Genomic DNA, 17,021 nt, shown 5'->3' with positions numbered 1-17,021 from the left:
GGTATCTCACTGAGCGGCGAATGCTTACTCTCAATGTTGAAATTAGTATTGTTTCTTTACAAGACTAAGACTAAGCGTATGTATGAATACATTTTTTTTTAAAACTTATAAACGTAAACTGATTTTGGTCGAGTAATTCATATTTATTCGTGTAGAGAGGACAGTTCATTGATGTCATTATAAAGTGGAAAATTTGTTAAATTTCATTTAAAAACAATGACTGGATTAAAAGAATTGGTGTACGATGATGATGACGACACGACATTAGGATAAGAATGAATTGACGCACAGGATTAAGGCTGTAATAGCAAATGATATTTACATGTTACATATTCTCATCATATATGTATTTCACACAATTCACATGGCATTGTGTAAAACGTGCAGCACAATGCAGCCAATATGTGAAGCTTTTTTAATATATATATGGAAGAGAGAAGTTCACCTGTCTTTAAACACAGCAAATGGTGTCTGGAGAGAGGTATCACAGTTCAAAAAATAACCAGATAACTTTAAAGAATAATGTTATGGTAGACACAATATAATTCATCAATATCAGGGAACATTAATAAAAGAATTCCATATATCCTGTTCGAATACATACTACACCTTTTCATTTTGATGCTATTCAGCTTATAAAAACTGTTTGCAGCTTCTAATGTTTTCTCATGCAAACCATGAGAAAGAATTAAATGTTTTCTCATGCGAACATGTGAAACATGAGAAAGCATTAGAAGATTCAACTATTCAAACTTTTGTTGTAATAATGATAAAACAAACTGATGAGTGTAATCCTCTCTGACAGCCGAAATAGGTAGAGTTATACATGACAATTCAAATGTACACATTACGTTAGCATTGATGTAATTATAGAGAAGACAATTTTCAACTAAGCAAATTTCCATTTTTTAAAAATCATGAATCAGAGGCACATGACCTCCATACGTCATAGTATAAAGCGACCAGGAATGTGAACTCCCTGATGCGACGGAGGAAATGAGAGAGAGAAAGGAGTGCATACGCAGCAAAGTTTGACAAAGTTTGACCAAGTTTCCTGGGTGTAAATGGTATGCTGACCATTATTGGTCTCGAACGCAGCATGTCCTCGTATTTCATGCAAATGACGGTTCATGACATCATTTTGCTTCTGTGAAAATTGTCCCCATGAAATATCTGCACACTAATAAAGACAAACAATGTGGTATAGTCACCTGCAAAAACCCAAACTCTCATCGTAATGCTTGCACCAAGCCAACTTAAGACGTTTGATACATTTCTGTGACGAGTACATCAGGTCCTTGGAGAGAAAAAAATAAATAAACAAATACAACCGAAACGATTGTTGCACAAAGACGCAAAGTCTGCCTCATCCCAAATTTCAAATCTGTGTTTTGTGTTTTCCTGCCCGAAATCGCTTGAACTCGTTCTATGCCAATGAGTCAAATATGCGCAAATTGTACGCACAAGTCTATGTTCAGGAAATAAGCATGGCACACAGAGGGTTTACTGAGTGGTGGGTGAGAAACGCTCAGCATGAAAAAAAAAGGAAAGTATTAAAGAACAATAGTTATTTACACTCGCAGAAAAACATGAACACAAAATTTTGGGAAAATTATACAGGTTTATGAAATAAAAACTCTTAAAAGATTCTTTGAAAAAAAAATGAAATAGCATGTTCAAAAAACAAAAACAATTTTGAGGACTGGGAATATGATTTGTTCATGAACTTTGTATTAGTCTGCAATGTTCCCAACCGAATTAAATGTATGGCATTATATATGTATATAATATATATATATATATATATATATATATATATATATGTGACCGTGCACCTCAAAACGAACATAAAGTCGCACACACTGATTTTGCGTGAGGACTGAAAATAAGTGAAATGGGTCAACCTAGCCAAACTTTACTTTTTCATATTTTCTGAAAGAGCGGGTCTTCTTTTACATTATGCTAAAATTTGGCATCATAAAACGGGCAGGAAAGTGTGTTTTTTTTAGCAGTTTATCTCGAACATTTTTGGTAGAATAGTGTGATTAGGTGTGTCTTTAGAATCCCTTTTTCATTTCTGAAAAAAACCTTGTCCCCACTCTTCACTTTCAACTCTAATAACTTTTGAAAGGATAGTGCTACTGCTTTGAAAGTTGGCATTAATCATGGACAGAATGTGTTAATGAGGCATGCTTAATTTCAGTTTAATCCGATAATCCCTTCATTGTTGTTACTCTGGTGGTCTACTTCCTGTCTTTTGTCCCATTCATTGCACAGCCAGTACGGCTTGGTAAAGATTAAGCGCTTGAAGAGACACTGTACTTCAGAGCCGTTTTTCTCACTTCACACTTTTCCTGAGTTTGTGCTTTCTTTCCAATATTTAGGTATGTTAGGAGAGTCCATTTGATTTGAGTTATACATCATTTTAAAGCTTAAAGTCTGCTCCTTCAGAATATAGTCTTAAGTAAAAATTCATGTCTGGCGACTTTTTGTTTGTTTTGAGGTGCAGTGTCACATATATATATATATATATATATATATATATATATATTTCTTTTTTGGATATGCACTCAAACTTTCACTTTTTGCAAGCTAATTAGAAACTATTTCTATGAAGTAGAAATAAGAAATATACAATTATAAGAAGACGTACGAGTTTGTAATGAAAATGGCTGTTTAAAGATAGCTGAGATATCCAAACACAAGCAAACACAGGTTGGTTCTCATGCAAGGTGTGTCAACTATAAGAGCTACACCATCCTTTTAAGGCATACACGAAGAGGAAAATGAAAATTGGGGGTCATCTAATAGACAGAGGCCTGTCTTGTTATCACAGTTTCTTCCATGCGGACCAGCGGTTATTCTCGTGAATAATGTCCTTGTGAACTTTTACGTTCCTGGAGACTTTACAACCTCATTGTATTGTGTTCACTGTAATTTCAAACACCTCATAGTCTTTTGCTGTGGCGTTGCCACCAACTGTTAATTATGTTTTTCTGTACAAGACGTGCGAGTTCAAAGTTCACGTGGGATTTCCCACTGCGTAAGTATCCATGGCGGCATGGCAGAAGAACTCGATACAATAGTTCCATGGCAATGGCTCGGTGTACAACTAATCGTACGTACATTTCTTTCAAAGGTAGATGGATGCACACATTGACACGCATGAACTACCATTGTACAATAGACCCCTTTGCGACAGCTCCTATCGTTTATACTCTACTATGATTTGCTGAATCTCACAAACCACAGCTGTAGAAGTGGGATATCCAAAAGACACATGTTTCATGATTGGGGTTTGTTGTCGTTTCACCATCATTATTCGAACGTAGTTCAGGCCTGTACGTGCTAAGTACATTGCTTCTAGATATACGGTAACTTATGTAAAAGAGAATGTTCAACTGTTAAGGCTTTCATCTAACAATCGGTGACAGAATCACATTGGATAAAAAAAATATATACATATTTGCGATGGCATATTATGTTGTAGACTTATTGGTATAGGGCTGTATGTTATTTATTTTTATATTATCATGGTCTGTATAAAGATAAGGAAAACAATCGGTGTTATAAGCTAGAACATATGCCGTTCATCATACCGTTAGACTTTATCAAATATTGATCTTGCCACACCTTACATACAGCAGTATTATCATAAGGAACAGTGCGTAATTTCATTTGAATAGAAAAGAATTTCTTCAGAAGCGTGCAATAATAATTAAAACAAACTCGGTACTCTACTCGAATTTTAATCGCTTGTTAGAAAAAGATTTTTCTTGTTTTTGAAAATATATGATATCAACATCTCAAGATTCAAACTGTTTGATTTATGTATTTGTTTAGAAATAACATATTGCCATGTTCTTTTGATTCTCATTTTGTAAATAACAATGAGGCAAATTGATATTGTACAGGACTGACGGAAGACTACAGATTACTTAATTTTAAGTATGAGTTTGCACGATCCGCAAATAGTTATTTCGGACCTAAGATGTGGAATAGTCGTCAAGATGGTATTAAGCAGTATCTTCTTTTTGTTGTTGTGTTCATTCAAGAGAAAACGTAAAGGGTGAATTGTAAAAATTGTAATTGTGCAGTCGTGCCTCCCTGCATGCAATAGATGCCTTATTATGATGCTAGTATATGATTACATATGTAAGTGACTTTTGTTTTGTTTTGATTTGTTTTGTTATTTTTAGTTTTACATTTTTGCATGGCTCTTGATTGCATCAGTGTTAATCATAAGTGTTTCCTTTTTCCTAGGGAAAGGCCTTGACGGAACAATGGCCTTCTCGTCTTCTTCCTCACTCTGTATTGCAAATGATTGACATGTTGCTCTGCATTCTCATTCTTTGTGTTTCTTTTATTCTAAAGGGGCATTCCGGACCATTTTCATAATTTCACATCATGTAGCACATAAATCAACAGCTCCATTTATAGATTTGTGGAATTTATTGTGGTCTTTGAGCACAGAAACCGATAAATTGAAAATCTTAAACAAATTACACTGAACAGTATTGATGACATCAGAGCCTCATATATTTCATAAATGTAGCAGTGTAATTCCATTACAATACCGCTCATTAAACAAAGTCACCTGTGAAAAAATCTATGCATGCCTTCTTCTTTTGTTTTGCTTCCTTGAGCTCCAACTCGTGCATTGTTATGGTGAGGCTAATATGTCATCATCCTTGTTCATTGCAATTTGTTATAGATTTTGGAAACATTCTCATTCCTCATCCCAATCACTAAAAAATCTGAAACTCTGTACTCAGTTTAACTAATTTATAGTTGTTCAAATGTAAAAGTCTGAAATTCATCCGGAGGTCCCCTTTAACTAGTTGTGCAAGTTGTGCAAATAAGTTGCAAGGGAATGAAATGAAACGAAATCATGTACACTACAGCTGCACAAGTGCGTAAAAGAACCATTTTAAACTCAATTCAATTCATTTCAAAATGATTTTATTTCCATGTAATATAATACATAGCTATATGCATAACGCTGACATGAGTACATAATATCAAAAGGAACTTTGAATCACGTAAGTTTCAGCAAAACATGAATACAATTGTTATAATGATATCAACTCTGGTTTCGATAAATGAGAACTAAGCAACACAATCTTTATTCATAACTCTCCATGGAAAATATAAACTCAAAGCAAAAACAAAGCATGTAAACTTTCTAGAAGATGAGGGCACGTCAGTATAGCTGTAGGTCCATCAATTCATGTATAGCTTTCTGTTTCCATTTTTATTTGTTAAGCCTCTGTAATAGGCACTGCCCCTTACGTTCGAGGATGGAAAGGGAGAGACATCCGACTAAGGTGTGTCGTTCAGGAGGAACCAGTCACCGTGATCTGGGTCAAGGAGATCATCTCACGTCCGCAGCCGAGGTCCGCGAAGGCTCAGTTTATCGATGGGACTTTTTTAAGCTTTGAGGATCGCTTTGATATCGACAAGAACTTCAGCCTTGTTATCAGTAACTTGCAAGTGGCGGATGAGGGTCGCTACTATTGCCAAGTGGGGCTCAGTACTTTGGACATTTTCGAGAACTACACCATAGTAACAGTTAGCTGTAAGTAGCCCCTTGTTATCAGGATGACATTGCAATTATATGTATTAATATATGAAGAGTTTGTTTGCAAAAACCGATAAGTCCATTTTTGAAAATTTTGAAGAACGGTCTCTGCCATAAAGTACAAAATAACACCTTTTAAATGATGTATTGGTCGCTACATAAAGGTTCACGTTTGAAGTTATGGTCAAAAGAAGCAAAAATTTTCGTATTATTCTCTTTATTTTTCTTGACCTTTAATAGCAAATATCTCCATTTGGCAAATATGGACTTATCGGTTTGTGCGAACAAACTCTTCATATATAAATGACGAGAGAAATAAGATATGCTATGGACATGCAAGGTAATGGAATTAGGGGAGATTGAAGATGGCATGTCATCAATCATTCCAACTGACCATGATAGTGTTCGATGTGTATTCCAATGCAAATTACGCTGGGGAGATGATAAACGTGGGAAGTACACTTAAAATATATTAATAACAAACTTATGACATCACCCCTCACTGCCAGAAATATCACAGCATATTGACACAACTTTATAGTTTGTTTGTTGCTGTTTTTTTTTTCGCGTGAAAGGGATTCGGCAGGTTTCTAGGGTTTTGGGGCATCGACTGTTGCTTTTTGTTTGCTTTTGTGAATAAAATCAAACTGTCTTTCAATGAACTTTTCAGCAAAGAAAAAAAAATGCTCCCCCAATGTCTTGCTTGTGTAACTCCAGGTAACAAACCTTCGTCAGTCAACAGATCCACACTTGATATTGTAGCTTCCCCCTAACATGTATAAGAACATCAAAAAGCAGGATACATGGGCTATGTTTTAGTTATTGCTCACTTTAATGGGCACGATTAAAACTATTTGCCAAGGGCCGATGTAACATCGCCATGGAAATCACGCAGGGAAAAATCTATTAAACCCAAGGGCGAAAAGAAGCAGTCGCAATTTCCTCTATACATCTTTATAATTCTATTATGTCTTGTATAACAAATATATATATGTATTTAATGGTAAGTTAATTGGCACTGTAATCATGTTCACGTCATACCAGTCAGAAAAATCACAGTAAGAAGAAAAGAGAAAAAATAGAAAAAAATAGAATAATTGCACAACATCTAAATACATGGCTAATTTCGACCTAGGCCCTTTTACATCACAATGCAAAAGGCTCTTTGCCCCCCCCCCCCCCCCTAGAAAAACAAACAAACAAAGTAATAGTGCAGTGCAGTGCAGTGGGGTTGAACAACTCTACTCTATTGTTGTACATTGTGATCAAGCTTTTTTTTTTCTTTATTCCAGGAAGGAGGTTGTTTTGAATGATTTATAGTAATCAACAGGATTAACGTTAAACACTCTCAAAAAATCCGAGTCAAAACTGACCCGGAAAAAGGTCAGTCGGGGTCACACTCGTTCCATGTCAAACATGACCTGGCTTTGGTCATGAAAACCCGGAATGGGGGTCACCCTGTGCTAATTCATGACTCTGAATGGGTTCATATCTCACCCCATTCCTTGTCATTTCTGACCCGGAACGGAGTGTGGCCCCAACAGTCCATTTTCCGGGTCAGACTGATCCTGATGTTTTTAGAGTGAATGACATGTTATGGTAATTCCATGTAGCAGAAAGGTAAATAATCCATCATTATACTCTTATTTCCTATAACAATGCAATATCTTAAGAACATGACTGCCTGTTGCAAATAGATGAAGTCCTTGAATTGATTCACTTGACTGCCGAGAAAGAATTTGAATTTGGAACCACCGTTATTTGTATGTTATGTTTAATTTCCTGTTCCCCTAGCAATGGCAACAAAACACACAATCGTGGAATGCGTCGATAACAGCCAGTCCAATCAAAGCCGTTGCACGTACCAAACTCCCTTCAACACACCTTCCATAAACTTCACGTGTATTGTGAGTGGATTCAAGCCTAATGTTTCGATGACATGGACCGACGAATCTGGAAAGAGACGAGATTCTGTCGTTTCGCGACAGACAACACTACCTGACGACACATACGAGAGATTCGAGACAATTACTGTTTCAGCAGAACAAGACACAGAGCAAACCTTGGTGTGCACAGCTTCCGGTGACTCTCTAAACGGAATGTCGACCAAGGATATCACTCTTCTGCCATTTTCAGGTTTTGTAAAGAGTTATCATTTGTTGTTGTTGTTGTTGTTGTGACTAATTACGGATCATTTCTGCGGTCACTTCACAAATGCTCATAAAAATATCGTTAATTGTACAGTTTGGGGAGACCGTTAGAAAAAAGCATAACGCTTGACTTGGACAACGGCCTGTAAATATTATGTATACATGTAATGCCTTGTAACATTTGTTTTTTAACTAAAGGACAGCACGGAACACACAGACGTAAAACAAATCAAGTAGTTTAAATGTCATTTGACTAAAATGGACAAGACAAGATGGAATGTATAAAGACAAAAAACAACAACCGAGAACAACGGACTCGAATAGGGAGAGAAGAGAGGAAAAGAGAAGAGAAGCGATGACATACAGTATTCAGGAGTTGTAAGCTAACAAAAACGTAATTTCTATTCCGAGTGGTACATTGCGAGAAGAGCGATTTTAGAAGATGATTTAAAATGTTGTAAACAAGAACTGCGTGTAAGGTCTTCGTTCAGTGAGTTCCATACATCTGGACCATGATGTCTTATGGAATTTTGAGCAATAGTAAGGCTCGGATTTTCCAAATGATGATTTGTTGCATGACGGGTAGGACATGAGTGAATACTATAATTTGAAATATACATATCTTTAAACATTTCAGTGAGTTGATTGTTACTATATTTATACATAAATATTGCTGTTTGCCATGTATGTGTATCGAATTTCAGGAAACCCTGATAATCTCGGACTCGGCGTTGGAACATTCATTGGATTACTTGTTGTCGTGGCCGTTGTATTTCTCTTTGTGGGGAAATTTATGAAAATTAACCATCAAAAAGGTGTGTAATATTTTTTTTTTTTTACCATTGCTTTCTTCAAGATTTCTCCCACAATCAATGAAATGAAGTTGGCTAGATAACTGCAACTTCTCATAGTTTTCGTATTGTCGTTTATTAATGAAAATATGATCGAAATTGTGCTAAGCATCCGTTTCTGCACAGAAGTTCCCTGAGAGACTAAACACTGCTAAGTGTAAAATTAAACGTAGTGCAAGCAATGACAATGTAATAATTAACAAATTTTGGTATACATTAGAAAAAGATATATATGTAGAATGTTCAATTTCATTAGTTTTATATATATATGTATATATATATATATATATATATATATATATATAGGCCTACATAACATATTAAAAATTCAATACTAGAATAATGAATGTATCTGATCAATCAATAGTTAACGATCCACGCCTAACACATACACACACACACACACACACACCCACACACATATATATATATATATATATATATGAAGAGTTTGTTTGCAAAAACCGATAAGTCCATTTTGAAGATTTTGAAGTACGATATCTGTCATAGAGTGCAAAATAATACCTTTTAAATGATACATTGGTCACTACATACAAAGGTACATTTTTGAAGTTAGGGTCAAAAGAAGCAAAAATTTTGGTATTATTCTCTTTATTTTTCTTGACTTTTAATCGCAAATATCTCCGTTTGGGAAATATGGACTTATCTGTTTTGGCAAACAAACTCTTCATATATATATATATATATATATGCATATACATACATATATGTCATTGCTGTTCTGTCCCGGCATTGCCCGGTGTATGCCATGATTGTATAGTTGATTGTTTATATTAAAGCGCAAAGTGTCATTAGTGTCAAATAGCGGGCCTGTGCGCGAGACAAGAAGTTGCTAACGCTGGTATTATCACGGATATCCTTTCTTTCTGCTTTGTTCCACAGGATGTGGCTGGAACCCCTGCTGGCGAAGATCACATAAACCAAAGCGACCTGATGAGGAAGAAGGATTATCCCTATAAAGCCCCCTTCCAGGCCCGGGGGGGGGGGGGCACATTGTGCCCCCCCCCCACATAACTTCTTTATTATATGATGTATGACCGTCATATTTGGCACATGGGTAGAGCAACTCGTACTCTACCTGACCCAACATTCGAAATTTCTTAAGGTCATCCACTGAGGGCAAAATATAAAGAAATACATAGGAAATACGCTAAAATCATATTTTTCTGTTTATTTCTTTATCCCTGGTATATATTTTTTTATTTCATGTCAATCATTTTCATATTTACCACAAAGGAAAAGCAAGTCAACCTTCAATATTTGTTATGGTTGAAATTTCTCAAGGTCAACACATGGGGGCGCTATTCATTACAATATAAAGAAATATATAAAACCTATGATGCATTGCTTGGAATGAATACATATATTGGTATCGCATTTCATATTTCCAAAACTTTGTAATTTGGAGTTTGCAGATTGATAATATGATAAGCAAATGATATTACAGGCAAAGTGTGTGTGATTATAACACAAAATAAAAGAGTAGTCTTTGGAAAATGCTGTATTTTCGATTATTTTTATTATATCTATTGTTTGATGCCTATGTCATATAGAAAATAAAGGAAATAATAAGAAAACCATTTCAGGGTAATTCACAACCATAATTCCTTCACCCTTTGGTCCTTCAGCAAATTACAGCCGAGAAAACCCCCATTTCATCCATTATTATATTGTTAACTGAAATTGGAACAGAAAATCATGCAAAATCTGACGAACATGGTTGTAAGTTTATGGTTGCCATGGCAACCAGCAATATCGGACATAGCTAAATTATACATCAAAATGTGCGCAATAAGATTTTAGGAAAAGTCACCAAATTTGGTTGAAATCGGGTAAAGGGTGTAGGAACGGCAAACAAAACTATGGTAGGGGGGGCACAATGTGCCCCCCCCCCCTTGGGCTTTATAGGGTTAATGATCGGTATGAGAAACATTTAACTATATTCATAGTCGTTTCTTCCCTTAGTTTGAGCAGTCGCTTTACTATTGGTACCCCGAATTGTTGAGTGAACAGTGTCCGGGCACTGGCATTGGAATTCTATATTTTTTTTTTTCTTTTGACCGGTGTATCTAAAAATAACTACATGTATAATGTTATAGAATAGCATATCATTTTATACTCATTATCTAACAAGCGATCCACGTCCGACAAGCTTTGCTTTTTAGTGGATCACTATTTTCCATAAGCGAATTTATTTTCCGCTCGCCCACGAAGTATTTATACAGTGTTTTTCCTAATTATTGTACATATATGTTGTTCTATAATTTGTCTCGTATATTGTGATATTACATGAATCTTTTGCAAACGTTTGAACAATATTATTTCATGACATGTAAACTTTGTACTATGTTTTTGATTTTCGATGATTGCAAATAAACTATGATTGATTGATTGATTAATTGATTGTAATGCGAAGTGATAGATACAGTTTTGTGTCAGTTACAGTTGTCGACATATTTTACTTTTTCACCGAAGAGTATTGTGACAGGTCATATCCTCTTGTATCCTGCGTATCTGAATAACAAATGCAAATCATTTAGATACGTTAGAAAGCTGAACCCTAATAATCTTATGGTGACAGATAAATTTTTCGTTTTGCCTATGAAAATATTCACTTCTGCGCCTCGTTTCCTTAATAAATGCGAAAACATTTTATGAAGCTTCACTAAAAGGTAGATAAAGGTTATATTTAAATTTCGCGTCATTATTACATCAGGGAGTGGATCAATAACGTGTGCACTCTAGAGGGACTATCCGGTATAGGCCTACTGGTATAATATAACCCATAACTGTAGGCCCTATGGACAGTGCAGGCGTTGCAGTTTAGGGAGATTTCACCATTTATGGGCAACCTGGTTGATGTGACAGACTGTTGTCATGTTGCATTTAGATTTTTTTTTTTTTTAGTCGATTATTAGATATCAATTAAATCAATATACATTTCACCTAATCTTTATCTTTGTCGTCTTTCTCTCCATCTCTCTTCTCTATCTCCCTCTCTCTTTCTTTCTCCCACTGTCTCTCACACGCAGACAAACACACACACACACACACACACACACATACTCTCTCTTGCACTTTCTTGCTATACATGGATTAATAAATCATAAAATATTTGTGTTTCCGTTTTGATTTTGTGTCTTTCTTAGGACCATCAAAAAGGCCAATGGAGCAAGTTGTACAGAAATGCATAACTGACCTTAAAAAGTATTATGCGGAGTCGAGACGCCAGGTCACATTGGATCCACTTAGCATTATGGAATGCGTTAACTTGGATGAAATCTGCACAAATTTGATTCTGATAGACCATAGTACTAAGTACATGATTAAAACACCAATAACGTACGAGGATCTTTTGGATAATGAGAGCGGAAAGCTTTCAAAGCGCATTCTGGTCGAGAGTGAGGAAGGTGTCGGTAAAACAACGCTTTGTGATAAGATCGCCTGGGACTGGTGTCAGGGAACTATTCTCCAGGAAATGGACATGGTGCCCGTAATCCCTCTTCGGTATATTTCTGAGAGTGAAAGTATCGGTGGTATAATAAAAAGATATCTTCCTGATTCAAACGCAGCAACACCAAGCAGGATAGACGACTACATCTCATCAAATCAAAGTAAAATCCTTCTTGTATTTGATGGATTCGACGAGTTTGACAGAAAAATAGAAGAAAGGAGCAGCAGCGAGATTATTCGCATTTTGACATTAGAGCAGTATGAGTCGTGTAAGGTGATTGTGACCTCCAGGCCGTGGAGAACACGTCGTGAATTCAGGATGAACAAGAATCTTGCGAAAGCTTATAGTTTTGTAAGCGTCGAAGGATTTACCAAGGAAAATTTGTCAACTTATATTAGGAGGTATTTTCGAATTAGAAAGAAGACAGATCTTGCAGAAAGTTTGATCAGTTTTATGGATGAAAATGATGTCCTCCGTTCGAACATGGCCCCGTTTCCCATCTACTGTGCAACGCTTTGCCTCATGTGGAATGAATTCAATGAAGAGAGACAAAAAGAAATGAAGAAAATGCAAACATTCTCTGAGATTTTTGCAGAAATTATCTCCTTTTTGAAAAGACACTACGCAGCAAAAATATGTAAACAAACACAGGGTAATGAGGCTAATGAACATTTGGATATAGCTGGTAGAGCACTTTAAGCCATAAGTGAGGTAGCGCTGACGGGTTTGTTTGAAAAGAATCTTTCATTCCCTGAAGAACGATTCAAAGAGTGTCGAGATGCCATGGAAACCTGCCGTCGAGTAGGGGTTTTGACAATAGAAAAAGATGTCCCCAGATGGGAACATCAGCGCCATGACAGCATTCCATCCCTTGTTTTATCAATGGTTTCTTTCCCCCACAAATTGTTCCAAGAATATATTGCAGGGATATATGTTGCACACCTATACGCTACTGATCGTGACAAGTACGAACAGCTGAAAGAAGAACTTATCTCTCGATATGCGGAGTTCCGCTACGTTCTTTATTTCGCCTCAGCTTCAGTGAAAGAACTCGGCCTTGATATCATCAAGGGCTTGATAAAGTGCTCTGGACGTTATTTCTGCGTACACGTTGCCTTTGAATGTCATACTGAGGAGGCCGCACGAGCAGTGGGAGAGCAATGGGATGAATACTCACTTACATCAACGTCATATGCGCCCTCAGAACATGCAAAAACCGGGCTTGTGTTCATGGTGCACTGCAACCAAGTGGTGAGTGACGATGCTCGTATATCAAAATGAAAAGTAATAGAAGGACACCAGAATGACAGTGTTATTTTCAGTTTCTTATCTTGGTTTGCTTTCGTCATCGTCTTCAGTAATAATATTGTATCCATTTAGTTGTTGTAAGCCTTAGCAGGATAATTGGGAAATTGTTCTTGAACAATCTGATAAAGGACTCACCCCCCCCCCCCCCCGTGCTGTTAAATTGATGATGACAAGTCAAGTGACTTGATTCGAAGCTCACGCCATATATTTATTATACGATGGTGTAATTCGTCTTTTCGGGACCATCGATTTTTCAGAAAAACAGTTAGTTGAACCAAACAATATCCTTGTCTTCAGAGAATGACTAGATCATATCGGCAATAATCGGGAAAGGCAAATTCAGTGAACTATACATGTATTAATTCATTGTAAAAAAAATAAAAAAATCGCCGATTGTCAAAAAGTTCGCATACCTACTCGCGAGGCAAGACGTCATATTTGTAATACATTCTAAGTAAGTACCACCATTTTCTGTCCATAATAGCTTATTGCTCAATTCATGTCTAATACCCTCAGTTCAGACTCATGTAGAAGAAATTAAGCAATCGTTGTTTATTTTTTTCATTCTAAACCATTCCATTCCTCTACGACGCTACCAAACATATGAATTGAATGGAAACGTTCATTTGCTCTGATCCCTGTGCAATTTTCAGTGTTCCAATTTTATCACTAATCACTGCTCACTCTATCAATCAATGTTCGTTCCCATCAGCGATTGTTATCGATTGACAAAGTTATCTTCGGAAGAACTGTATCACGTGACCTTGCGAAGGGAATGTTGTCCAGCAGTGTACTGCGCGAAATGACAATAACGGACTCGAAATTTCACCCAGACTTCTACAAGATCTTGGGAGATGAGGCTTCGACCTGTCAGGTAAGATCTAATACGATAGCACTACATCACGTGCATTGTCCACATCTAAAGAACTTGAAGAGAACAATATCCAGTTTATGTTGGAAAGTTTGGCTTTATGATAAGTTGAACCAAATCCTAGGGCAAGTCCTAGATATCGCACACCTTACGTATGGGACATTCAGAGATTTCAAACCTCTGAAAAGTAATGAAGGAGCACTTCGATTTGACTGTTTATCATCAGTAGGACTGGTATCTCTGAGATGTCATTTGACCTTGGATTAAGTATTTTATGAAGAAAATAATGACAACTTACGTATAGGACCAGAAAAAAATGGATTTTTCAAATTAAAGTTAGAATTAAAACTTCTCTAAAAGTACCTTACTGATCAAGTCCTGTTTCGAAGTGAAGAAAGTCACAATAGTGACGTACATGTATCTTTCAGCAAAGTTTCACTTCAAAAGAATCAAGCATATTTTCTTGAAGATGATTTAAATGATACAAGTACACCTTACGTGTTGGACATTTGTCTTTAGTGCGCAAGTGCATTCATGGAAATGACTTTAAATTCCTCATAGTGTTATATTCAGTTCCATAAATCATACAACAACATGTAACAAATCAAATAGACTTATATGTCGGTAATGTTCTGGTTCAGGTACCTAACACAAGCTAAAATTAAGACAAATAAAAGAAATCACTAATCAAATGTATCAGTTTGGACTCCTTCATGCATTAACACTGTCCTTGTGGCGTCTACATGTACAGATACTGTAATTTGTCATTCTGTTTCAAGCCCATTTGTAATATTATGTGGTCAATATTTTTTATCAACTGGCAAAAAAAAAAAAAGTAAGTAAGTATGAGTTATGGCCTGACTTAATTCAGTAAGGTGTCTCAGAGCATCCTCTGCTTCTTCAAACACAAAATAGAAAAGAAAAATGAATTCCCCATTTATTTGTCTATATGGGTTTTTAGCACTCTAAACAATGAACCAGTATTGATAGCAGAAATCACGTTCATGACCTTGATATTAGTCATGACATATTCTGGATGTGTGCAGTTGAAATATCACAAACATCGTATGAAAGTATTCTAGTAGGGTTTTTCCTTTGCTATCAACTCTAGTAATGACAAAGATACCTGCTGTAACGTCAAGTGAATTTTCAGTAAGACCTGTAATGTTGTAATTGATGAGCGCCACAAGCATAATTATTTTGATTTCATTTTTGAACTGCAGTACATGCTGAACAGTGTAGTGCGCCTAAAATGACACTCAGAGAATCCAATTCAATTGGACAAAGCCATTTTATTCTGAGGTGAAATTAAAAATGGTAAATGAATTCAGAAAATGTCCAATATAAAAATTTATAAAAAAGTTTAAAAGGAGGAACGTTAATTGAAGACCAGCGTCACTGCCTGTCATAAAATAAGAAAATACAAGTAGATATACAAACACTGTAGATTACCTCCCTTTCTTATTCATAGAATGAAGTCCTCAATAATGTTGTTCTTACATTCTCCCTGAAGTCAACTGAATAGGAGAGGCATATATATATATATATATATATATGTAACCCAAATGTTACACCCCGAGTTCATAAATAAAGAATATCACACCTGGGATTAAGTTTTGACAAAATAATCCAATGACAAACTTTATTAGCTTGTTTGTCGTTCAACAAAGTACGCCATTCAGTTCAATATGTTCACAGACTCAATTGTAACCTTTGTTACATAAGCATAACAAAATATTTGCCAGTGTATGACGATAATTCGACTCTTTGCTGTCCCTTTGTCTCTCTCGCCGGTTATCCTGTCGACGAGCCCAGAGCAGTCGCAAACCAGTCGTACACGGTAGCTGATGCAATGCTCAGTAGCTGTCAGTCACGCTGAACCAAGCAAAGGCTGGCCAAAGCTCTCGTCCAAATATGTATCTAGTCAAAAGAGTTTACAAGACACAGGACTTTCCTAACATTGTGTCTTTCTGATCAATAATATTTCTTCAGGAGTATGATCTGATCTGGTACATTATCTATACATACTTGCCTCATAAACCTATATGAGCGCAGTAGACAATACAGATATAAACTCCGATCGTCAAATGTTTGTCAATTCACTTTGACATACATATGCAAGTGCTTATACGGTCAATGTAGCTTCTCAAACTTCAGTTTAACATTACAACATTCTGAATTATATGCAACACTGCTCCCCAAATAAATCTTTGATCTATCTGATCGACCGGGCAGTATAATTGCTTGATTTGGGGTCTCCAAATATTTGTGACTCCCATTCAAGTGTCTCCCAGTTTGAGTGGAAATAATGCTCCATGCATACAATACTTACACTGAGCAGTTGTACACTGTACCACGCATGTACTGTTAACATGTAAAGAGCATGAATATATAACCTTTTTATATTCACAATCGCTCTATTCCCCACATAATTCTTTGCAAGGTTTTTCACTTCTAGTGGCTAGTCCTCCCCCTCTAGATAAACATTCCACAATTCAATAGTGCAGTGACCTCTGCCACTCACAGCCGAACGGTCAGTGGACATAAATCTGTCAGTCCAGACGAAAGGGGGGGGGGGTGCTGCTGCACTTTGTAGACCTCACTTTCTCTGAGTGTGAGGGTCTACAGGGCATTTCAATATGCGTGCATGCAATCAAACATCTGACTTCTAATTCCAAGTCAGTTTCCCAATTTTGTCTGTCTAGCAATGAACTTCAGTCTATGCAAAATCATGTCCGTTCATAAAACATTCAAAGGGCAAATACATTGTAGTGCATTGTAATAT

Source organism: Diadema setosum, chromosome 3 (genome assembly GCF_964275005.1).
Source record: "Diadema setosum chromosome 3, eeDiaSeto1, whole genome shotgun sequence".
In the NCBI taxonomy this organism is placed as follows: Eukaryota; Metazoa; Echinodermata; class Echinoidea; order Diadematoida; family Diadematidae; genus Diadema; species Diadema setosum.
Note: the sequence above shows the minus strand (reverse complement) of the source record.